At 39.4% G+C, this 25,724-nt stretch overlaps 1 protein-coding gene and 1 non-coding gene across 3 annotated transcripts in view; one reads left to right on the plus strand and one right to left on the minus strand.

The window, feature by feature from the left end:
• LOC114246971 (uncharacterized) overlaps positions 1 to 25,724 on the plus strand; it is a 357,666-nt gene that overhangs the window by 16,264 nt on the left and 315,678 nt on the right. The window lies entirely within an intron of this gene.
• On the minus strand, positions 22,865 to 22,935 carry TRNAG-GCC (transfer RNA glycine (anticodon GCC)). The gene has a single exon. It is a non-coding gene; the product is annotated as a tRNA-Gly (tRNA).

Consider the following 25,724-nt stretch of genomic DNA (forward strand, 5'->3'; position numbering starts at 1 on the left):
ATGACGCTACTATCTTCGTTGCGGAGACCTGGTTTTTTTAGGCTCAAAATGGATTGTGTGATCTGTCATAACGGGGAGATAAAAACTAGAAAATGTATGTACGTGTGGCTTAGCGGTTTAATATATCCTTATCGAGCAACAGAGCCGAGTTTTTATTTTTTTTATTGCTTAGATGGATGGGCGAACTCACAGTCCACCTGGTGTTAAGCGGTTACCGGAGCCCATTGACATCTACAACGTAAATGCCGCCACCCACCTTGAGATATGAGTTCTAAGGTCTCAGTATAGTTACTACGGCTGCCCCACCCTTCAAACCGAAACGCATTACGGCTTCACGGCCGAAATAGGCAGGGTGGTGGTACCTACCCGCGCGGACTCACAGGTGACAGAGAGAGAGAATCGAAAATGGGTAACGTAAAATGTGTGTTACGGTTACCGATCAGTTGAAAACCGGCTTAATTTACTAATGCACTCTGGAGTAATAGGGCTATAGTTATAGGATCTTATGTAATTTTGTTAGTTTAAATAAGCCGACAATCCCAGAGTTCAGCTTGTTTAAGAAGCTACCAGAACCTATGCCGTCCTATAATAATAGCCGAGAACACGTCATACATTGGCGTCTGGCCCCAAACCAAACTGTGATTCCCTGAACTATTGGAACCGGACACTGATATACTTACTTATATACGCTTATATACACAATAGATATTAATTTATTATTTTCTTTTCTTTTATTTATGTTTTGCGGGGTGGCGGTACCTACCCGCGCGGACTTACAAGAGGTCCTACCACCAGTAATTACGCAAATTATAATTTTGCGGGTTTGATTTTTATTACACGATGTTATTCCTTCACCTTGGAAGTCAATAGTGAACATTTGTTGAGTACGTATTTCATTAGAAAAATTGGTACCCGCCTGGGATTCGAACACCGGTGCATCGCTCAACACAAATGCACCGGACGTCTTATCCTTTAGGCCGCGACGACTTAAAATTTTATTTAGTGTGAAAGGCAATAAATGATTATATTATTATTATTATTATTATTATATTAATGCCCGATGTGGGAACAGAAACCAAGATACTCGGTCCAGCAGTCGGGAATGCTAACTACTGCATCACCCAATCCGTCATGACCCACTTGGAGACATGAGGCGAATGTTTCCATAGTAAAACGGCTATCAAGCCCTTCAAACTAATACGGCAGATAAAGTAAGATGCGGGTACCGACCTCTACGGGCTTACCATACGCCCTGCAATCAATCAGATTATGGGAAACTGTGAATCATGCGTCAGAAAGAGATTCCAATATAATACTAGTCTAGGTCATGTCTGTGTTTTGTGTCCTTGGGTTCTCATAGCTGATGACTACCACTGGAGGACTTAAACGGGAATCAAAAAATTCTAATCAACAATCACGCAAGACTTCATTTAAGCAATGGATACCAGAATAAAATCCTGTTTTTCCAGTTTTATATAACGGAAAATTAAACATATCGTATTGTTGTTGAAATGAACATTTTTTTAATTTGACAAGGTTATTAGCTGTTTTATTTTTCTCTCTTTAGTTTCAAGTCAGAGCGTTTCGGCTCTCGGTGATCGGGTCTTGCGTGAGCTGTACATAATACAGAGTAGATGAATATGTTTATAATGTACCTGAGTTTTGTATAATATAAAATTGCTATAGAGACGAATATCCTACCTATTTCTGCTGTAGATAATTCGGTTTCAATATTCACACACCTGTGAAACTCACATCGTCTGAAGGTTTTTCCAACAAACATGAATAAAGTTTCATTATGAATTAATATTTTCACTTTTAAACTATGTTATTTTGTTTTAGAAATAGCTGTTGAGATAGCTATTAATAGTATTATCAATAAATAAATAAAATTGTTAACATCATTTTGATTCCAATTTGATTTAAAAACTATAACAAAACATACCCACAGACAAACCCCTCTGAGATTCTCGCCGGATCTTTTCAGTGGGTCGCGTTTCCGATCCGGTGGTAGATTCTGCGAAGCACTGCTCTTGCTAGGGCCAGTGTTAGTAATACTCCGGTTTGAGCCCCGTGAGCTCACCTACATGTTAGGGCGAAGCTGAAATAGCTTCTCAAGGCTATCAGCATAGGTAGGAAAAAAAACAAAACAGTAAGAGAAAATGGGATAAAATAAATAAAAATATATTGAAATAACTATTAATGATTACTGTAAAATAATTTTATATTAAAACAAATCACAGCAGAGATGGTAACATAACATACATAAATATAAGTAAACACGTTTGGCAATATTTATTGTATGATTTCCAATTTTAAAGTGATTCCGATCCAAACAGTGGCATATTTTAATAATCCATTCGATATTTTCCGTAGGACTTTCGGTCTCTGTAACATTCCCAGCTCATATGTAAATGCAATCTATTTTTCTATAGTGCAGCCCTCCGGCGGACCACCAGCCGTGATTTTAATTGGGAATTGGCCCTCTCTAGTTGCAATGCGGTCTTGTAGGGTTTCACGCTGTGTGATCACCCCGACACGGAGACCTTACGTACAGCATTGTGAATACATTGTGGTCATGCATTGGTTGCGTTTTATTTTTGAGTAGACTTTGTGTATAGTTTAGTGATAAAAAATGTATCAAGTAATATGATATGGATAATATGGTTTACTGGTGGTAGGACCTCTTGTGAGTCCGTGCGGGTGGGTACCACCATCTTGCCTATTTCTGCCGTGAAGCAGTAATGCGTTGCGGTTTGAAGGGTGGGGCAGCCGTTGTAACTATACTGAGACCTTAGAACTTATATCTCAAAATGGGTGGCGTATTTATGTTGTGGATGTCTATGGCCAAATAACCATTTAACATCAGGTGGGCTGTGAGCTCGTCCAACCATCAAAATAATAATAATAAAATATATATATACATATATATATGAGCATGACTTACGTACAAACATTCGATCTAGTTACTCGATACTTTTACTATTATTACACACGTATCTAAATCCTATTTAGATGTTAGTCTAGTTACTATATTGCTAATTTACGAACTAAATATTTGTACTAGTTCCCCTAATTGTTAAACAATTAATGCAGACTTCGATGCTACATTTGACAGGGACTGATGGTAATACAAAAGTACTATTCCACATCTATCCTGTCCTAGTACTATCCGTCCTACAAAAGGATAGCATTTTTTTTCTTCTTTTTTTTCTTGGCTGTACGATCTCACAGTCTACCTAGTGCTAAGTGGTTACCGGAGGTCTTAGACATCTACAACGTAAATGCCGCTACTCATCTTGAGATAATAATTCTAAGGTCTCAGTATAGTTATAATACAATTAAATCCTAGTGGCTTAATAATCTACTCATGTTCAAAAATTGTTGGAGCCCGCACATATTTGTAGCTCCATCTCTTTTATTTCTGCCGCGAAGCATACTTTCTCTGAGATTTTTATGAATATTGAACACTAGAGCTGTTCAAAGGAAGAATTAAAATCATCGATTAAGTTCTAAAAAAAGTTTTTCATCAGTCAATGACAATAACAGAGGTAACTTAAAACATTAATAAATGTAAGTCTGGAGGTCTATTTAGATATATGTATATCTAGGTAGGCAGCGGCTTGACTCTGCCCATGGCATTGCTGAAGTCCATGGGCGACGGTAACCACTCACCATTAGGTGGGCCGTGTACTCGTCTGCCTACAAAGGCATTAAAAAAAATCGATTTGATCGAAAGAGTAAAAAATCACACCGTTATTACCTAAGTCAGACCACAATTTGCCCGTAAGAAGATATAGTGAATCCCAACTAATAAAGCTAACCGACCAAGCCCTCTGGGTGAGACGTGAAGATAAACTACGTTTTCTATAAGGCTCACGAGGTATCCAGTTTGTTGGAAATTTATTTTAAATTGTTAATTTAATGTTAAATAAGTAAAACCGTTCCTGCTCAAGAAATCTTATTTTGCCAATTAATAATCATGTCATAATCATACAAGCAGAGACGGTTCTTTATATTTCTTTACTTTGTCGGGTTTTGTACATGGTAGAGCTTAAAACTAAAAAGGCAAAACTGGAAGTTACAATTTTTTTTTCTTTTTTTTTTTTTTTGATTAGATGTGTGGACGAGCTCACAGCCCACCTGGTGTTAGATGGTTACTTGAGCCCATAGACATCTACAACGTAAATGCGCCACACACCTTGAGATATAAGTTCTAAGGTCTCAAGTATAGTTATAACGCCCCACCCTTCAAACCGAAACGCATTACTGCTTCACGCCAGATATAGGCAGGGCGGTGGTACCTACCCGATAATAAGCCAGATGCAAAAATAATTGTAGACTGTAAACATTCACAGGATTTTCATGTGAAAATAGTTTAATGTTCTCGTATTCATTTATTTGTAGCTCTGATAAAAGTTTTCCTGACATCCCCTTTTGTTATGCTGTAATTGAACATTACTAGCGATTGAGACTTGAAATATTTATGTACGAATATTGATTTATGTTGAAGGTTGATATTTCGCTTTCATAGATTTAGTATTGTAAGGTTTGTTGTAAAATGACTATAATATAAAATGTATCATTTTAAAATTACATAATTTCGGATTGCCAAATGGCAACACTGTTGGTGGGAGTAATGGCAGTAGTGGGGACGTGACATAATAAAAAAGGCGGTAGTCTGAAAAAACGGCGGAAGAAACGGTGTATTCTGTAGTGAGCACATATCTAAAGATTGTACAAGTACAGTTGCAAATAAAGCTATACAGAATCAAGTGAACTGTTGTAATCTGCGTATTTATAGCCTGGCTGTTGGAAGCGAAGTCTAAAGTATCTATACTAATATTATAAAGAGGAAAGATTTGTTTGTTTGTTTGTATCGAATAGGCTCCGAAACTACTGAACCGATTTGAAAAATTCTTTCACTGTTTGGAAGCTACACTTTTCCCGAGTGACATAGGCTATTACATCGCCTGCCCTACGAAAACTATTGATGATAGAATAAAATAATATACTACGACTTTGTAGAACACATTATTATTTACAAAAAATATCGCGACAGCATATGTCTAACTATTATAGCTATGCCGCAATAAGTGTTCTTTTATTTTAAAGAATAAAACAACGTCAAATATCGTTGAAATTCTTGCTAAAGACCCGAGCGGAGCCGGAGCGGGCCGCTAGTCTATACTCTATACTAATATTATAAAGAGGAAAGATTTGTTTGTTTGTTTGTTTCGAATAGGCTCCGAAACTACTGGACCGATTTGAAAAATTCTTTTTCCATTAGAAGCCGACATTGTCCCTGATGAACATAGGCTACTTTTTAAAAAAAAAAAAAAATTATTTTTTTGGTTTCATGTGTGTTTTAATGTTTCCGAAGCGAAGCGAGGGCGGGTCGCTAGTTAGTAATAAAGTTAAGAGCGTTGTCAACCCATGCGGGTAGACTTGTCCTGCTTATTTTAAGTAGGAGCGTTCAAATTCGACGTCGTAACTTACAGTATTTCTTCTCTTTCCCTAATTTGTAGACACTAAAACTACTTCTAGAGTTAAATCTTTCGTTTTTTTTTGCTATTATATTATTTCCGACGCACGACATGGTCACGGACGACTAATGTGTTATTCGTCGACACTTGAACTTTTTCGCAACTACCGTCAATTTTTTTTTAAACAAATATTTATTGTCTTTGATTGTCACAGAAAAAAACTGCCAGACCTCTATTAAATATTGGTTTATGCTGTATGAAATGTAGTTTTAACAATTATCGTCGGATAGCCTTCGATGATCATTGACGCAGGCGTTCCATAAAGTTCGATGCACTCCCCTAGGTTTTTCATCGTGCATATCAGTGACATGTTATCTAGTGGCATGCATTATTACGCAGACGACAGCACCAGGCACACTGCTCTTGCTAGAGCTAGTGTTAGCAAATTCTCTCAGGTTCAGCCCGTGAGCACACCTACCCGTTCACACGTAGCTGGAATAGCCTCTTAGGCCAATGGCGAATAGGTATGGGAAAAGACAGCACGAGTGAAACGGGATATATCTCGAATATGTCTTTCTAATGGATCCTTTGGAATTACTGGGTGTATAGAGAGACTAACTATAATAGTTCTGTCAATATTTTATACCGTTTGTTACATGGGCAGCGCTCTGGGAATATGACAACGTCATATTTATTTTCGCACCTATCACCAGCGGAACAGAGCTTATCTCTGTTACTTGGAATTGATGCTCTCTTTTGCAGTATTTTCTGATATGCCCTTTTTGAATCAAAGTTTGAAAGGAGATTTTTGTGGGTTCCTGTTAAAAAATCATTGTGATATTAAATGAAATACGTCTAATTTTACAATAGTCTAATTCCGACCTTGATCATGTATGAAGGTGGACGGATCTATGTGTGTTATGTTAATTTCTAATTCAACAATGACGTCACAAATTGCACCCTTCACCTCTAAATAGAATCAACATTTGTTGCCACTTAAAAATTTAACAAACACGCTTTATTGATGATTGTAGGTATTGCGTAACCGATGGCCGGCGTTGAATAGCGCGACAGTGGCGAATGGCGATAAATCTTGTAAGGTCCGGTCAAAATACGTTATAATTGCTATTAATGGTGGCATGATCATCAGATAGTCCTCATTGTCCTTAGTTTTTTTGCAAGCCTAACGAAACTGCTATATATCCGAGAAAACCTTTGCTTAATTTATGAAATTGCAGATGAGCTCCATAAAAACCCAACTAGTTTCGTCAGCTTATGCATTCGCCAAAATAATGAACGAGAAGCAATATCTCAAAATCAATCCTAAAGGACGCTGTCTTAAGGAACAAATCTGCTAAGCAAGTGTCTGTGACGAGCAGCAAAAGTGATGGGAGAAGATAATGCTGATCGCGCTTCATTACCACTACGCTGAATCCATCCCGCGTCTGCTGAAATAAAGAGTGGCCCTTATGAATAAAAACAAATGAAGGGTAGGACCTCTTGTGAGTCCGCACGGGTAGGTACCGCCTATTTCTACCGTGAAGCAGCAAATGCAGCAATGCATTTCGGTTTGAAGGGTGGGGCAGCCGTCGTAACTATACTGAGACCTTAGAACTTATATCTCAAGGTGGGTGACGCATTTACGTTGTAGATGTCTATGGGCTCCAGTACCACTTAATACCAGGTCTGCTGTGAGCTCGTCCCCCAATCAAAGCAATAAAAAAAGGGGTAAAACAATTCCATATTCTTCTTTTATCAATGTGAAAGTTCTCTGCTGTCATCGCTATAATGTGTGTGATAAAATAAACTTCATTGGTTTTTTTTGCATTTTCCCCATCAATTTTGAGATTTTCAGTGATCCCCCAAAATCGAATGTCGAGTTCTGCCCTGTACAAGATTTCCTTGAGAGCACTAGTATCGAAGGTGATGTAACTATTCAAATTTCATAAGTAAGTTAAACATTCTCAATAGCGTCGAGGTAACATTTTGATTTGTTTCAATGATATTTTATATGTAAAAAGAAGCAGATATGTTTCAAGCGCACGTCAAGTGAAGACTCGAAAACAGGCCAATTGGGACGTTTCGTCTTTAGTCGCGTCTAAACAAAATTAAATGCAATAATAATATAACAAGTGCAATCGTTCCAATTATAGCTATCTTTTTTACTCACGCGCTTATCCCATCTTTTGTACTTTTCATTAATGCTACTTGTCAACATGTGTGTGCACTATATCGGTAGGTATGTAGATATATATGGCGCGATCAGATATGAAGGGTCAGTTACTATGAAGATAACATATCTGTTGTACAAAAAATCATTGATTTGTTTAGAACATTTTTAGTTGCGGTTTTGTTTTTACAATTTCCGATGTTTCCGATATTTTCGGGAATCGTGATCGCAATCGAAAATTGTAAATGGGAAACCAGTAGGTATCTATTATCTACGACACAAATATATCCGAGTCAAAATGAATTTATACTAAGCGTAGAATAACGTAACGACAACATATTATAAGTTGTTCACATAGCAAATCGTGTATTTCGAAACAATAATAAATCATAATTGATTGCGTGTCAATACACTACGCAGTAATCGCTTACTTGCATTGTTAAAGTGAAAAATAATACACCTATATATTAATACGTGAAACAAAAACTTTGTATCCCTTTTTACGAAAATTGCGCGGACGGAGGAGTATGAAATTTTCCACACTTATAGAGAATATAGAGAAGAAGTGCACGATGCTAATATTTTTTTTAAATAATGCATAAAAGATACATTAAATCAATAAAGAAAACATTACACACACCACATATTTGACGCACACACGCATGCATACTGTTTATTGTCAAACTTTTGTTCTTGACGTTTGCGGTCAAATTGAGAATAGATTAAATATTGTTTGTCTTTATTAATATTTTTTTATAGTGTAGCCTTGGCAAAATTTGTGATTATATTATGTGTACAAACTTACAATTACAATTCATTATAGTCGAATTTCGACTACTGTGGGACCTCTAGTACATATAAATGTATGTACCGAGATATTTGCAAAGGTACATGATTAATTTGCATCCTACGCAATATTATGATAATATTCTACGATGTATATATTACTTGCATTCAGCTCGAACACTAGGAGCAGGCTGAGGAACCCCGGTAACCGTACTCGTCGAACTCGACAAAGAGGTCGACGAGCAACCTAACCCATGCATCAGCTCGCTGAGTTTCTCGCCGGATCTTCTCAGCGGGTCGCGATTCCGATCCGGTAGTAGATTAATTTGCGAAGCAGTTGCTCTTGAGTTGTTAGGTCTCCTGCGGAGGCGCTCGGGCAGTTGTTAGCAAATCCCACCCCTTCTGGCTGAGCCTTTGCTCGCCCATCTCTCCTGGTGAAACTGGAAAGGCCTCCGGGCCACCATTAATACTACAATCATAAAAAAAATCCATGCAACGTTCTGCAATCGGGCAACGGTAAGTCTTCTTAAGCCAGAGTTAAAGATGGTGGATAGGTCAATGAGCAACTCGATGTAAGCTATATTCGTGTTCACCGGCCACGTTCGCTGTTTTAAGACCCTTTTAAAACCTTATCGTGTGATATTTTCTTTGGTTTTCGCGAGACGTATACTTAAGAACCACTTTTATAGTTTATCTTGTGTTTTTTTTTTAATTGTCTTTATATTGTTTATTACGTCTAGAATAGTTTCCGGTTTTCGTGTTCACAACGGACTAGGGTGTTACTCTTTGACATTTGATTAAACTAACTATCGTCTATATTTCCATGAAAAACGTTTGCGTTTCATTGTACACAGAACGAAGTAACAGTACCTTGAGGTCTAACAGTTTGTTTGACTTGGACTCTCATCTTTACGATAAAAGGATCCGAGGTGTTAGATAAGCGCTTATCACGTGGCTATAGCACTGCGGCAACACCGCGGATATTAATTCACCGTTGTCATAGTTGATTATGTATTTATTGTAAGGATCTGCGAATGATGTCATAGGTTTCATAGTTGAATTCTCGTCCGATGGCACGCTTCTTAGAACATCTTTTTCCACACCATCTTCTTATTGAGAACTTCAGGATATTTTCCATGTGAAATTCAATAAATCCCATACTAATTTAGGCCTGAGTAATGGTATTGCTTGGGTTTTGCGTAATAACACCTCACACTTAGATAGTTCTATAATTGAGTAAAACATTCGCTGTTCTACTAATTGTCTTAAACTTTCTCGGCTATGTACATTACACATACCATTATTCATCACTGTATAGCATTATTCTATCTACCTGCTTTCTATCTCGCATATCTGTCCTGGTGACTAGAAAGAAATCCTTCCTTTCTAAAAAAACCTTTTTCTAATTCATTTTTAGTGCTACCACTGGAACTCAATGACTTGTTATTACAAAACACACTCGCTGGACAATGATTTGTCTGCTCCTAGCATCCTTCCCATAGTTTTCACTCGTACATACCTAGCCCTAACGCACGTACGTATCAACGCGTAAGATCTTTTTTCCTTTGTCCGATAAAACACTAGTCGTATGGGAACTACAGCCATCAACCCTTCACGATTGATACTGATAAATATTTATCAACCGGTCACGCCAGGTGTCTATTATAGGAGCATAGAGATACCGTGAAACAGGTCCGAGATGAAACAACAGTGGAAAGTGGCATCTATATCGATCACCCTAGATAAGGCCTTTTTACGTTCAGGAGCGGATTGCGTTGTAATTACTTTGAAGATTTTTTATGTTTGGTATCATTCTGTATTTCGGGAAGATCTGTGAAAGGCCAGCTCTATTTCGAATAAATGCCAAAAGTAACTTGAGGATGTAAGTGATACGGGACATTTGCGCTAAATATCTTTGCGTTAAATATCTTGTGCTTACAACTGTACACACTCAGCCAAGCCTTGCTATTTTTCTACTTACGGATGTAGGTTGTTGTTTCATCCTTCGGGTCCTTGGTGTATGAGCTAGCTGGCATCATGTAGAGGGCTCGTAGATATTACATTTAGTCAGTCCAACGTTATAAGGTATTACGAGAACAACTATTCGGTCTTATATCTTACAGATTAGAAGCGAAATTTGTTAAAAGCGTTTTTCTTTATTTATCGAACGACATTATTCAGGTACTTTCGAGTATACCAGAATCGAGACCCAGAAATCAGTCGATAAGGTGAATACCGTTTTTATCTCGAGATAAATCCTTTCCCACGTGGCGCTGTGCCTGCCGGAGGTCAGACCGTCGCCTATTCGCTGTTTGTACTAACGATTCCACACACAAACGCTTTCAATCTATTTCGGTATAAATGTATTCCGTTCTTTAAATTTGAAACTTTTGAAGTCGTCGTGGCTTAAAGAATAACCCGTAGTATTCGTATCGAGCGATTAATTAACTTGATGTACGCGTGCTGACGATTAATTTCCACGATGAAGGAATAACGTCGAGTAATAAAAATAAAACCCGAAAGCTAATAATAATAATAATAATAATATAATAATAATAACAACAAAAAATTATTGCTTTTCACACAGATTTAGATTAATCTTACGCGTATGTGCAACCCAACCCATACATCAGCCCGCTGAGTTTCTCGCCGGATCTTCTTAGCGGGTCGCGATTCCGATCCGGTAGTAGATGCATTCGCGAAGCAGCTGCCCTTGAGCTCCTTGTTAAGTCTCCTTCGGAGACGCTCGGGCAGCTGTTAGCAAATCCCACCCCTCCTGGCTGAGTCTTTGCTCGCCCACCTTTCCTGTCCACGGTGAAACTTGAAAGGCCTTTGAGCCTTTGACCAGTAATCCTTCCTTCAATAAAACAATAGAAGTTTGACCTCATGTCTCAGAGTGAGTGGCGACACCACGCTATGATGTCAAAAGTCTCCAGTAAACGCCTCTCGTGCACCCATCAATCCAGTTTCTTTTTAAAGTGTTTAGGTACAATACTCGTCGAAACCTCGTCGCGGTGTTGGGGCAGGACCTCTCTTTGAGGGCTATCGTCGCCCGTATGGTAGAGGACCGGAGTTCGTGGGAGGCCATGGCTGGGTTCTGTGACTTGGTCATGGCGCTTCGTGAGGCTGAGGAGCGCGAAAGGGAATGGGATCCCTCTTCGGCTCCTCAGCGCAGAAGGCGGGGTGGACGGCGCGTGCGAGAGGCCGCCGCTCAGCCCTCGTAGGGACTATGGAGTGCCGGGTGCGGGGGCGCCCGGCACTCGACTGTTTGTCCGGTGGTGAAGCGGTGCAAGGTGGCTCCTGTGCGCCGCTCACGGTGTGTCTCCCGAGACGAGGTTCTACGGGATTTTCCCGGGGATGAAATCCCGTCTTAACATCAGTACGGGTACCGCCTAAGGCGAGACTTTCGGCGCGCATCGCGGTACCGTAAGTTTCGTGTAGTCGGTGTGGTGGAGCTCGATGGGGTTTAGTCGGTAGTCGTTCTGCGGGGCAAGTGCTTCGCGCGCCTTTTTCAAGGCGTAGTCTCCTGTGAGAAATTGGGGGAGGTGAAGGACCTCGGTCCTTCTCTTCTCCCCTTCTTCCTCTCAGGAGGCGCCGGAGTCCGACATAACCCGGTCCGTTACCCCCCTCGACCGGGTATCCGTAAATGGATTCCCCAGCGTTAAAAAAAAAAAAAAAAAGGTACAATACTTAGGTCGTCTCTCGTTATTATTCAGACAAATACTATTTTTTCTTATAATTGTAATATTGTTGTGAATTTATTAATTTATTTAAATTAATCCGTAAAGGGAACTCGTTTCGAACATATTATTTTACATATTTTACTTTTCTATATATGTAATAATATGTATTATAATAAATAACCTTTGATTTTTACTCGTACACAATTGATATTCAAAGTGTGTTTCGTGTTTTCAAATAACATTTTCGTGCTTTTCTAAATGACAATGTGAATTAATTAAAATACATAATGAATGTAAATGTTTATATTTCACGGTCGTTAACTCCGAGAATACGGAATAAAAGAATTTTAATTCAAGTTCTCCACGGATTTAATGATGTTAAATTTTAAATTTATTTTAATGAATATCATTAGAGTAATTGGCAGAGCGATCTCGATTACTTCATAGTATGCTTAGAAATAATTCGTGGGTGAGTTATAGAATTTCATTTGAGTGATTCTAGTGGATTAGATAGGTGGAATCCGCACGGGTAGGTATCACCACCCTGCCTATTTCTGCCGTGAAGCAATAATGCGTTTCGGTTTCAAGGGTGGGGCAGCCGTTACTGAGACCTTAGAACTCATATCTCAAGGTGGGTGGCGGCATTTACGTTGTAGATGTCTATGGGCTCCGGTAACCACACAACACCAGGTGGGCTGTGAGCTCGTCCAGACTTCTAGGCAAAAAAAAAGTTTCGACAACGGACACTTAATATCTAATTTAGGTTTCAGAGTACATGTTAACTGGCTTTATATCGAACCTTTACAATAAATAAATAAATATTTACTAACAATCACGCCACGTTAACTGGTCCCGTGATAAGTTCGTAAAGAACTTGTGTTACAGGTACCAGATAACGGATATAAATGTAAGATTTTTTATTATACACATACATATATTTAATAGACATCCATAACCCTGGAAAAGACATTTATATTTATCATACAAATATCTTCCCTTGGCGGGAGATTCGAACCCGCGACCCCCTTGTGTAGTGACCATGTCACTTACCACTACACCAGACGGCCGTCGTGGCCACAATAGAAGTGTCTTAACCCAAAGTTCTTGTTTTTTGATAAACACCAAAAAAATTTATTGTAGATTTTTTTTTTGTTTTGCGATTTTAATACATTAACGTATGCCGTTGATTTCAAATAAATGGAACTTTTGTCCTTTCTGGATTAAAAAAGACTACTTAATTTCATAAATTGATAGAATACGTGTTTATAAGCCGTTCGTAGTTTAAAAAACGTTTCCTTAAAACTTTCAGTTAAGCCATTTCTATTATAAAGGCGCGAGATTTATTGAAACCAGTGGTCTCTGGGCGAACAGAAATTATTTATGTTGGCCAATAAAACAATCTATATATTAATACGTAAAGCAAAAACTCTGTATCCCTTTTTACGAAAATTGCGCGGACGGAGGAGTATGAAATTTTCCACACTTATAGAGAATATAGAGAAGAAGTGCACAATGCTAATATTTTTTTAAAATAATGCATAAATGATACGTTAAATCAATAAAGAAAACATTACACACACTACATACCGTGTATTTGACGCACACACGCATGCATACAATTTATTGTCAAACTTTTGTTCTTGACGTCTGTTGTCAAATTGAGATTAAATATTGTTTGTCTTTGTTCATATTTTTTATAGTGTGTAATCTTGGCGAAATTTGTGATTATAGAAGTATAAATTACAATCATAATAGTGTACAAACTTACAATTCAAATTAATTATAGTCGAATTTCGACTACTGCTTTCGACGACCTCTAGTTCAAATTATTTGCTTGGCGATATTTGCGTTGTTACTTCCACGAGTGTGGTGGGCCAACTAACTTCAGGTGGTCCTTGAGGATCTGCGTCTGTATTTTTTTTTTTCAAATGGCCCCTAACCTTTTCCAAGGTTCCCGTGGCAGGATGACACGCGGGACATGTGGGACTCGGTGGCCGAAAATTGTAGAGGTCTACCCACTAAATGACTCATACGCTCCTGCCTGACCTCCGATCCCTGCCCGGGACAGGACCTTGGAACGGTAGAGGTTAACGAGGCCAAGACTTCTGCCTAGTTCCGATAAAAATAAGTTGAGCTATATATGTAGCAACGAGCTATGATTCTGGGATAGATTTTCACGAAATTAAGATTCTTCCACAAAAAACCATTCTGTCTTAAATGCGTTCCGTTCCGGCTTCAATGATTTTGATCTCATATCTCAAGATGAATGTCATTAGCGTTTTCATATCCATTCCAATGGCTGTTATTTTCACGTAACTTTGTCTGCGGAACTAAATCAAAACAAAACATTCTATACACTTTTGTGTTTGTCAGTATTCGATCGTAAATATGTTTTCGCACCAAAATGTCCAAGAGGTGACAAAAAGCGTTGACGTCCGTACATAAATCGGGATATTCCGTGCAAATCAGCCGAGGCCGATGATCTTGGCGCGGAGCTGATTAGCACATGTATACTTACACAATTAGCATTGTCAGGAAAAATGTCGTGTCCTTTACAAATATTTGAAAATAAAATTACACGGAGGATGTATTTTTTATTTTTATTGCTTAGGTGGGTGGACGAGCTCACAGTCCATCTGGTGTTAAGTGGTTATTGGAGCCCATAGACATCTACAACGTAAATGCGCCACCCACCTTGATATAAGTTCTAAGGTCTCAGTATAATTACAACGGCTGCCCCACCCTTCAAACCGAAACGCATTACTGCTTCACGGCAGAAATAAGCGGGGTGGTGGTACCTACCCGCGCGGACTCACAAGAGGTTGGACCACCAGTTTATTTATGTGATATTACATATTAAAAACTTTATAGACGCGTGCAATAATGTCCTCTAATGTTCATTATATCTACGTATGAACTGGAATTATTCAGCAATCGAAAACGGTGGTTGTCTACAATATAATCAATTACTGCACAACCATTACAAATGTAGCCACTTTAATGCTAAAATAGGAGACGGATAGAATGATATATACAGTTTTCGAAATGACTCCTTTTACTGCTTACTTAACTTTTACTTTATAAGAAGCATTCTAAAAAATACCACTCCATACTAATCAAAGCCTTTTGAAGCTGTGTTTTGCGTATTAACTTTTTTTAAGAGCACACGCCCCAAAGTACCTTTGCATAAAGAGTTTAAATTACACAAATTCTACTTGAGTTTTTGCACAACCATAGACTATAACGGTTAACTTTTAAATTGGCTCAAACAAATCGCGCCTTTGTTTCAGCTAAACAGAGCGAGGAGCTTTGTTTTCGCAAATTAACCATTACAGGTTATACGCCATTTTCTTGAATTTTCATTCTGTGAATTCGACACCGTTGTCAAGTTCGTTTTTTTGTCAAATATGAAAGTGAAAGTATTATAGTACATAGTTATCTTTAGTATATACTTTTAAATTTATCAATGATAATTTTCGATTCGATACCTAGTCAATTAATTTACTCGTAATTATGTCTAATGCTTTTCGTCTTTTATTTGGTATAAGAAACCAAACGGACGTAGGTATCTTGTTAAAGTGTTTAGTTGGAATGCTTTGCCATACTCACCTTATTCTTTACTATTAGCGCAAAGGACGATATCTGAGTCATCCAAGATTCAAACCCCTCTTGGTTTTTTGACAATTCTATACCATTAAGGCCACGCGAGTTTCAGCCTTAAGAGAATCAACCTAAGCCTCACTCATTAGAATTTGAGTTGTGAAACCTTAGCGGCTGGTCTCTAAATCAGTGGAGTGTACCCAACCGTGCCGAGTGTCTGAGAATGGCCCAGAGCATTGGCAACTTGCAAACCATTCACTTAGGTATTTACCTATTCTTCTATGCCCATATCGTTCATTTAACATTAAGCTATTAACAGCAAGTACCATCGCTTGTCTTCCTCTAATGTGAACGTTAGAACAGGATGTAAGATCGATAAAGTTTCTAGCAGTTTTGATTATCTGATTAGTCTAGTGGTAAGTGACTCCAACCAATGAACCTATCAGGCTGGTTTGGTTACCGGTCGAGTCAGTATTATGATAACGACTGAACTAAGTGTGGCGGGTAGTCATCATACTTTCCTCCTTGCGTCGATAATCCTCAGTGCTGAGGGTCGTGGCCTCCTCTAATCACTTTCTCCTGCATCATCTTGCGCCATTCCTAAAGTCATCATACAACGCAAGATAATTGACAGATGCCTGAATCTCACTTACGACAGTTTCAAGATAAGCTTGCATATATACAAGTTCCAAACAACAACATTCGGACTGTCGGTCTACCGAGCAATATCATCCACTCAGTGGAAGATCTTCCCTTTGTCGTATATACCTCCAAACTAGGAAAGTTTTCAACGCGAGATTACACCGTAGCTTTGGTTGTATTTGTGACTAGTTTTCAATTTCGCTTTTTTTTTCTTTTTTTTCCTACCTATGCTGACCTAACTTTGACAGGCTATTTCAGCTTCGCCCTAACATGTAGGTGAACTCACGGGGCTCAAACCCGAGTGCTGCTAATACTGGCCCCAAAAAAAGCAGTGCTTCGCAGAATCTACCACCGGTTTGGGAACGTGACCCACTGAGAAGATCCGGCGAGAAACTCAGCGGGCTGTGTCTGTGGGTTTACCAATATCGCGACTGCTCGAGCGGTCAGGGGACATAACAGCTCAAGGGCAGCTGCTTCGCGAATGCGTCTATCACCGAATCGGAATTGCTGTGGAGACCCAGAAGTAGGCTGATGGTATTTAACCACGTCGAATATGCGACTCGAAAAATATAAAGCAATGCATTTCGTTCTGTTATAACCATCCCATGTACTCCTTACGGCATACTTGATTACCTGACCCGTCCACTCAGCACGTTCCTATCCCAACGTCTCATTGGTCCACCTATCCCAGCTCAGCCTCAGCCTCAGCGGTAGGCAGCGGCTTGGCTCAGCCCCTGGCATTGCTGAGGTCCATGGGCCACGGTAACCACTCACCATCAGGTGGGCCGTATGCTCGTCTGCCTACAAGGGCAATAAAAAAAAAGCCTTGATCCATTATTCAAACCACACGGTTGTTTCATTCAAGTGTCCTAGTCTATACTAATATATAAATCTACAGTGGTTTTTATGGATGTTCCGTTATAATTACTATGAACCATGGATCCGATTGACTTGAAACTTCGTATACATGTAGAAAATACATGTACTTAATGGATATAGGATTTATATTAGTGTTGGACTCCCTACACCAGTTGCGGGGGCGTTAATGATGAGAATGTTTGTGGGGGTAAGAAATACTAATGTTAATTTTAAATGGCTAGTGAAGCCATTCTTTTTTTAAAAATACTCAATCATAAACCCTCATAACAGTTCCAAACTAGAGGTATCTTCGTGTGCGCATTATTCTCTTCTCCGACTTCACACATTCGAACGCGAATAGATACACACATGTCACTCGCATTTAATTTTAACCCACATTACACAATATAATGCAGGGTTACCCAATTGACCTGAATGATGCGTTCTGCTAATTTTGTGAACGGTGTGCTCATAATTATTACTATGTATTTCGCGGTTATATTCAAAATTATGTGTTCTTGTAATGTTTTCTTGGGATAATTAAAATTGTAAACTGAAGTATGTTTATTTTCGTTAGTGCCACTACTTGGATTTAAAGGCATATTGTTAGACCATGCTATAAACAATGTCAACATATCCCTAATAGGCAGACTTGTTGAGCGTGTATGTTTTAAATATTTTTAGTTACCAAAAAAATGTACATTGGAAATTGTTTTCCAATGTTTGAAAATGTAAATTGGAACTCGTCGAACTGATCGATAACGACGAAAACTTAGACGGGCGAACTAACCCAAAGACTAACCCACTGAGCTTCTCGCCGGAACTTCTCAGTGGGTCCCGATTCTGATCCGGTGGTAGATACTACGAAGCACTAATCTGGCTAGGGCTAGTGTTAGCAAATTCTCTCAGGTTGAGCCCGTGAGCTCACCCACCCGTCCGGGCGTAGCTGAAATAGCCTCTTAAACTACCAGCGAATAGGTAGGAAAAAAAACATTCAATTAAAAATATTTCGACTTTACGCCTATTTTTACAGGTGATAGGACATTTTGTGAGTTCGCGCGGTTAGGTACCACTACCCTGCCTATTTCTGCCGTGAAGCAGTAATGCGTTTCGGTTTAAAGGGTGGGGCAGCCGTTGTAACTTAAGTACTGAGACCTTAGAACCTATATCTCAAGGTGGGTGGCGCATTTACGTCGTAGATGTCTATGGGCACCAGTAACCAATTAACACCAGATGGGCTGTGAGTTCGTCCACTCATCTAAGCAATAAAAAAAACCACATTGTGTGTCTATTAATCTATCATCTCTGTTAATCACCTAACTTCAAGTGTCCCATGTACTAGAGGCTCATAAACCTATGCAATAACATTAAAACGAGCTTCGTTTGATAATATTTTACGTTCCACTTTAAAGACGCGAACCGTGACCGACTAATTTCGCCTCGATGCGTAAAATTTCTGTCGACTCTTCAATCCGGGGCGCACGATTGCCTCACGGAACAAACTCGTTGATGGACCAATTAGCCAACCAAGCTCAAAAGATAGAGATCAATTTAATACCAGTAAGGATTGCGATTCACCGTTGCACCTTCAACACTGACACAAGATATCATGAGAAACGTCGTATGGTACAACGTTAGTAAAATCAAATGTAGTTCTTCAAGAAGCCAACGTTTGCCAAGCCAATATTAGCCGTGGAAATTGCAAACGAAGTAGGGATCTTCGAATACCATACCTTTTTTTTCCCCTACCTAAGCTGATAGCCTTGAGAGGCTATTTCAGCGTAACCGTAACTAGTAGGTGAGCTCGCGGGGCTCAAACCTGACGACGTTGCTAACACGAACCCTAGCAAGAGCCGTGCTTCGCAGAATCTACCACCGGATCGGAAACGCGACCCACTGAGAAGATCCGGCGAGAAACTCAGTGGGCTGTGTCTGAGGGTTAATTTAGTCGACGAGTCCTTCGTCGCAAGCGACAGGTTTGACGCGAACGGTGACCGGTGCTTGAGGTACCTAAAAGCACCGTTAGTGGATCGGGAGGATCCGAAATGACGTGTTTGGGGCGACGTCGACTGCTTTCCATTCTTTCCGCAGGATCGGGAATGGAATACCATACCACGGAGCAATGAATGCGTTTGAAATTGATTTACATTCCGCCCTCCAAAAATTGTGAGATTTTGCGGAAACAGATGTGAACTATGCAAGCTGTGAGGAAATTGGGGCTTGACACAGAGAGTGACGTTTGCTGTTTTTTCGTTGATCAACCAACAATAATCCTCATTATATCGCCTGCGTGCATGGCGAAACATCGATCAATCATTAGACGCGCTAAATAAGTTTAATCTTCTTCATGCCTAGTGTTGAATTGAGGTCATCAACCTATCTGAGCTGATGAGATATATAATTGTTTTTCAGATTCTCAATGCTGTTCAATATTTTTATCTTATCGTCGATTGTTATTGTGCGTTAATGTCTCCAACTCGTTAATTTGAAAAAGTTTTAATAGCAGGTAATAAACAGGACAATTAAATTTAAAAAAAAGAAAGAAAATATTGTGGGTAATTCTATTTTCAAATAAAATCATTAGTTATTAGTAGAGATTGATTACTAAAAATTACAGCCTTAAATTTTTTTGTAATTTGTCAACTTGTTGTGCCACCTAATTTTCGCCATGTATTCTGCTAGGAGGAAATTACTAATAATAATTCTAGGTTTAGTAACTAGTTTATTTTTTGTGTCGTTTTCCAATTGATTCGATCTTTTGCAGATGGTCACGCATTCCTACTTCAAACTGGTATGCACAGTCATTAGAATTTCTTAAGAGAAAGTACAAAATAAAACGGTGTTTTCAATCAATTGTACATAAGGAGTGTGAAAAAAGTATTCATGGAAAGAATAAATATAAAAAAAACTGGGCAATGTTAAATGTGTATAAAGTCTTTAATATAAGTGCGTAGTTTTATACATGTAATATAATATACTAGAGGTCCCGCAGTGGGGGCCAGGGAGGCGGATCACGCCCAAGCCCTGGCCCTCTAAGTGTTTCGGGTCCCCTTCATATGTCGGTCTGGGGACAGGCGAAGGGGGCCTAAGAAGACGACGTGCAAGCTGCTCTGCACGCGTTTTACGCAAGAGCATCCGGGTGATGGAAGGCCGGCTATCCTCGACCCACGCTGGTTCTGACCCAGCGGGGTATTCCGTAGGATAGACCATTCTAACCGGCGCCATCTAGGCGGGCTCCGGATAGCCTGCCGACCGAGAGGGCTGGTGGTCGTGGCGCCGACGACCGCCGGTCCGGCGTCCCGAGGGGGAGGGTGATGGGAGAGATGTGCTCCGCACTAAACGCTTCACTCTTTCCCCCCTTTGCCTTTTCATGGGTTCTGTCTCATGCGAGATTCGGACGCGGGTTGTTGAGCGACAGGAGATTTTAGTCAGTTCGACTCCGACATGCCCCGCCTTCCATCCCCAGGGGAGGGCGGAAGTCCGGCGATTTCCTCCTGACCAAAAAAAAAAAAAAACTTCTATAATCACAAATTTCGCCAAGACTACACTATAAAAAATATTAACAAAGGCAAACAATATTTAATCTATTCTCAATTTGACCACAGACGCCAAGAACAAAAGTTTGACAATAAATAGTATGCATGCGTGTGTGCGTCAAATACATGGTATGTAGTGTGTGTAATGTTTTCTTTATTGATTTAATGTTTATTTTATGCATTATTTAAAAAAAATATTAGCATTGTGCACTTCTTCTCTATATTCTCTATAAGTGTGGAAAATTTCATACTCCTCCGTCAGCGCAATTTTCGTAAAAAGGGATACAAAGTTTTTGCTTCACGTATTAATATATAGATAGTATATGACATTTAATGTCTGTAATCGGATTGCGAAGATGCGCAGTGTTTCCAAGCATTATGGATGAATTCCAATGGTATTGGCCAATGGCTGGTGCGATAATCAAATGGAGATGGTGGAATTGTCTCAAACATTCTTTCAAAGTATCAATAATACAGTGCGAAACAAATGACTGATCCGTCGATAGGTAAGTCGATACTTATAAATTTTTAAATATATCATCTTCATTGCGACGATAATCTTCAATGCTGAGGGTCGTCGCCTCATGATTCTTTCTTGGGAAAATACACATGATGCGGTCCCGCGTCCTTCCACGGCAGTGCTTTTGGAAGAGATTTAGTTCTTCCATTCCGTTGAAGCCTTATTATACCGCTACCAGACATTCGGCATTGACTGTTTTAGTCTGGAAAGGTCGTACTTTAACTCAACCCTCCTCTTTTCTCATCCGGGCTCGGGACCGGCATTGGTAAAGCTACATCTATATACATCACTACATAGTATAAAACAAAGTCGCTTTCTTTGTCCCTATGTATGCTTAAATCTTTAAAACTACGCAACGAATTTTGATGCGGTTTTTAATAGATAGAGTGATTGAAGAGGAAGGTTTATATGTATAATAATATCCATTAAATAGTGGACAAATCAATAAAAAAATACAGTTTCCGAAGCGAAACGAGAGCGGGTCGCTAGTATATAGGTAATAAACACCCAAGCAATACTGTTCATAACACGAACGTTTATCCGATGTGGGAATCGAACTCACGACCCTCGACGCAACAGTCAGAGGCACTAATTACTGCACCGCCGAGTTAGTCTGTAATGGCAGATCTGTTGCGAATTTTACACGACCCCTATCATCGTCGTGATGCCTATGAATTCGTTCTAAACTCGAAGAGTCAAGTTATTAACCTTTGACACTGATTTCAGCAATTAACTCGCGGGCTTAAGCAAAGTTTGCTTTTAATTTCTTAAAGGGTCACGCTTTGGCCGTGATAAAAGGTCTGGGTAAATTGAAGCTCTGCGATAAGGTATATAATAGAAATAAATATTCATTGAATTAACAAAATTCGTCAGTACTTTATAAAATGACTAGCGGCCCGCTCCGGCTCCGCTCGGGTCTTTCAACAAAAATTTCAACGATATTTGACGTTGTTTTATTTTTTTACACAAAAGGTCAATTATTGCGACATAACTATAATAGTTAGAGATATGCTGTCGCGACACTTTTTGTAAATAATAATGTGTTCTACAAAGTCGTAATACATTCTTTTATTCTATCATCAATAGTTTTCGCAGGGCACGCGATGGAAAGAATATTTTAGGTAATTTTTTTACACCTTGGGTTAAATTATTGGAGCTTTAATAAGGATCCCTAATTTTTTTTCTAAAAAGATTATAGCCTATGTCACTCAGGAACAGTGTAGCTTCCAAACAGTGAAAGAATTTATCAAATCGGTTCAGTAGTTTCGGAGCCTATTCAATACAAACAAACAAATATTTCCTCTTTATAATATTAGTATAGAGTATAGATTTAGAATTAAAACATTATGCAGATTAAAGTTTCTCTTTTGTTTTGTTATAGGTTAGGTTTAGAAAAAACGGTCAGCTTCCATAACATTAAATAGCTCACTTGTTATGTACAAAGTCGATTGACAAACACAGGTGAAAATTGTACTTAACTATTTTGTCTTTATTTTTTTAAATATTATAGAGGTTGAGAATTAAGACTAATGTAACGCATCAGAGTATGTTGACAAAAAATATTAGAAAAATACAAAAAGACTTGCATCGGCCGGGAATCGAACCCGGGCCGCCCGCGTGGCAGGCGAGCATTCTACCACTGAACCACCGATGCTCATATACATTACGTTGAAATATTGGTATATTACACAATTTATCACTTTAATCGTAATGTTTTTTTCAATTTATTACTAACGCCCATAGTACTGATAAAATAAAACGTATGTAATATTATTATCTTCACTAATCAATTTGAACAAAATAAAATGAAGCCAACACAGCTGTTAGGTAATTATAGGCTACCGTTGGTATATGATAATTTATAAGACCACACGGGTTGGAGCCCACTGAGTTTCTCGCCCGATCTTCTCAGTGGGTCGAGAATCCGATCCTTTAGTAGTTTTTTTTTATATTGCATAGATGGGTGGACGAGCTCACAGCCCACCTGGTGTTAAGTGGTTACCGAAACCAATAAACACCTACTATTTAAATGCCGACACCCACCTTGACATATAAGTTCCAAAGGTCTCAGTATAGTTACAACGGCTGCCCCGCCCTTTCGAACACACTACTGCTTCACGGCAGAAATAGGCAGGGCGGTGGTACCTACCCGCGCGGACTCACAAGAGGTCATACCACCAGTAATTACGCAAATTATAATTTTGCGGGTTCAATTTTTATTACACGATGTTATTCCTTCACCGTGGAAGTCAATCGTGAACATTTGTTGAGTACGTATTTCATTAGAAAAATTTGTACCCGCCTGCGGGATTCGAACACCGTTGCATCGCTCAACACGAATGCACCGGACGTCTTATCCTTTAGGCCACGACGACTTCAGATAGTGTGGGTAGTGATAGAAATCCGTGTTTTTGTTTTTTTTGTCCTACTCACTGTTAATAACCTCAAGGGGTAATTTTTTTTTTTTTTTCCTACCTATACTGATAGCCTTGAGAGGCTATTTCAGCTTCACCCTAACGTTTGTAGGTGAGCTCACGGGGCTCAACCGGAGAGTTGCTAACACTGACCCTAGCAAGAGCGCCAAGAGCAGTGCTTCGCAGAATCTACCATCGGATCGGAAACGCGACCCACTGAGAAGATCCGGCGAGAAACTCAGTGGGCTGTGTCTGAGGGTTAATCGTCGAGCCCTTCGTCGCAAGCGACATGCGAGAGTGGGTGGCGCATTAACGTTGTATATGTCTATGGGCTTCAGTAACCACTTAACACCAGTTGAGCTGTGAGCTCGTCCAACCATCTGAGCAATAAATATAAAAAAAAACCCACAATATCTATCCTTAGATCTCTCAGATCATACAAACACAGATCCTACGAATATATCCATATATAAAATTACTGTTCGTGATCGTCTGTCGTCCGTAACGAGTGCTCGTGACCGGGCGAGCGTCGAACCTGGAACGTCAGTGTCACGCCGCCGGCCAAGCTAACCACCGTGCCGTAATTGCGCTGATCACAGTCATTGCGATTGTTTAGTTTTCACTATCATCACGACTCGTGATTTACTGCACTTAGGACGTGTTCACATTAAATTAATTTTTAAAAATAGAAATCACGTTCGAACCTTTTATAGAAACACTTTACTAGTGGTACGACCTCTTGTGAGTCCGCACGGGTAGATACCACCACCCTGCCTATTTCTGCCGTGAAGCAGTAATGCGTATCGGTTTGAAGGGTGAGGCAGCCGCTGTAACTATTCTTGAGACCTTAGAACTTACATCTCAAGCTGGGTGGTGCATTTACGTTATAGATGTATATGGACTCCAGTAACAACTTAACACCACGTGGGCTGTGAGCTCGTCCACCGATATAAGCAATAAAAAAAGATAAAAAAATGCGTTGATGGATAAATGAGTTCACTTCCGTAGACACGAGGTTAGGTAGTGCTTATTGTATTCAGTTGGCCCACCCTTCAAACCGGAGTGCGTGACTGCTCACGGTAGGCAGCGGCTTGTCTCTGGCATTGCCGACGTCCACGGGCGACGGTAACCACTCACCATCAAGTGGGCTGTACACTCGTCGATCTACGAGAGCAATAATAAAAAAAAGAAGGCACCTACACGTGTAGGCTTACAATCCACCAGTAATTGCTCAAAGTTACATATTTTTCAGGCTTGATTCTATAACGTGACGTAATACCTTCATAGTAAAATAATAGAATGATAGATGATGATAGAGGCAGTACCACCTGAAGGTACACAGAAAATTTCATTGAAATCGGTCCAGCCGCTTAGGAGGAGCTCAGTGACAAACACACGCACAGAAGAAATATATATATCAAGATTACATAAATAAGGTTTTTCTTTACATGTACTTCATAAGAGCACTGACAGAATTGCATCATACGTGTGCACGCTTCCTATTTTTTAAGCCAGCGGTTCTCAACTACCGCGACGCGACACGTTGACGTTCCGCAAGTCCCTGGTATGTCGCGAAATTTACAAATACGATATTTTTAGCAACAAATTTTGACGCGGGAGTATTGTATCTGTAGGGTATATATGGCGTAAATATACAACTGAAGATATGTTTGATAAATCAATGGTGTCTAATTTAATGTAAAATTACCTTTACTTTCAGAAGTGTTAGTAATTAAGAATAGGAAATCGTTGCCTAAAACAGCGGCTCTCAAACTTTTTACTTAGTGTCACACTAACAAATAAAATTCGCTACACCCAAACATGCCTACGTGCAAATTTCTGGTATTTGAAGAAATATCTGAAACATGCATTTCGCATTGATAATTGCTAACACGATAACGAAAATTATACGAACAAACTTTACTACAAGATTTCAAAAACCAAGAAAATTCTCGATAATTTAGCCGCGTAGCACCCGAGCCCGTCTTATTTAATCTCGTCTATCCCCCTGAAGGTTTTCAACTGACCT

The sequence above is a fragment of the Bombyx mandarina genome, chromosome 10, assembly GCF_030267445.1.
Source record: "Bombyx mandarina strain Sakado chromosome 10, ASM3026744v2".
Classification (NCBI taxonomy): Eukaryota; Metazoa; Arthropoda; class Insecta; order Lepidoptera; family Bombycidae; genus Bombyx; species Bombyx mandarina.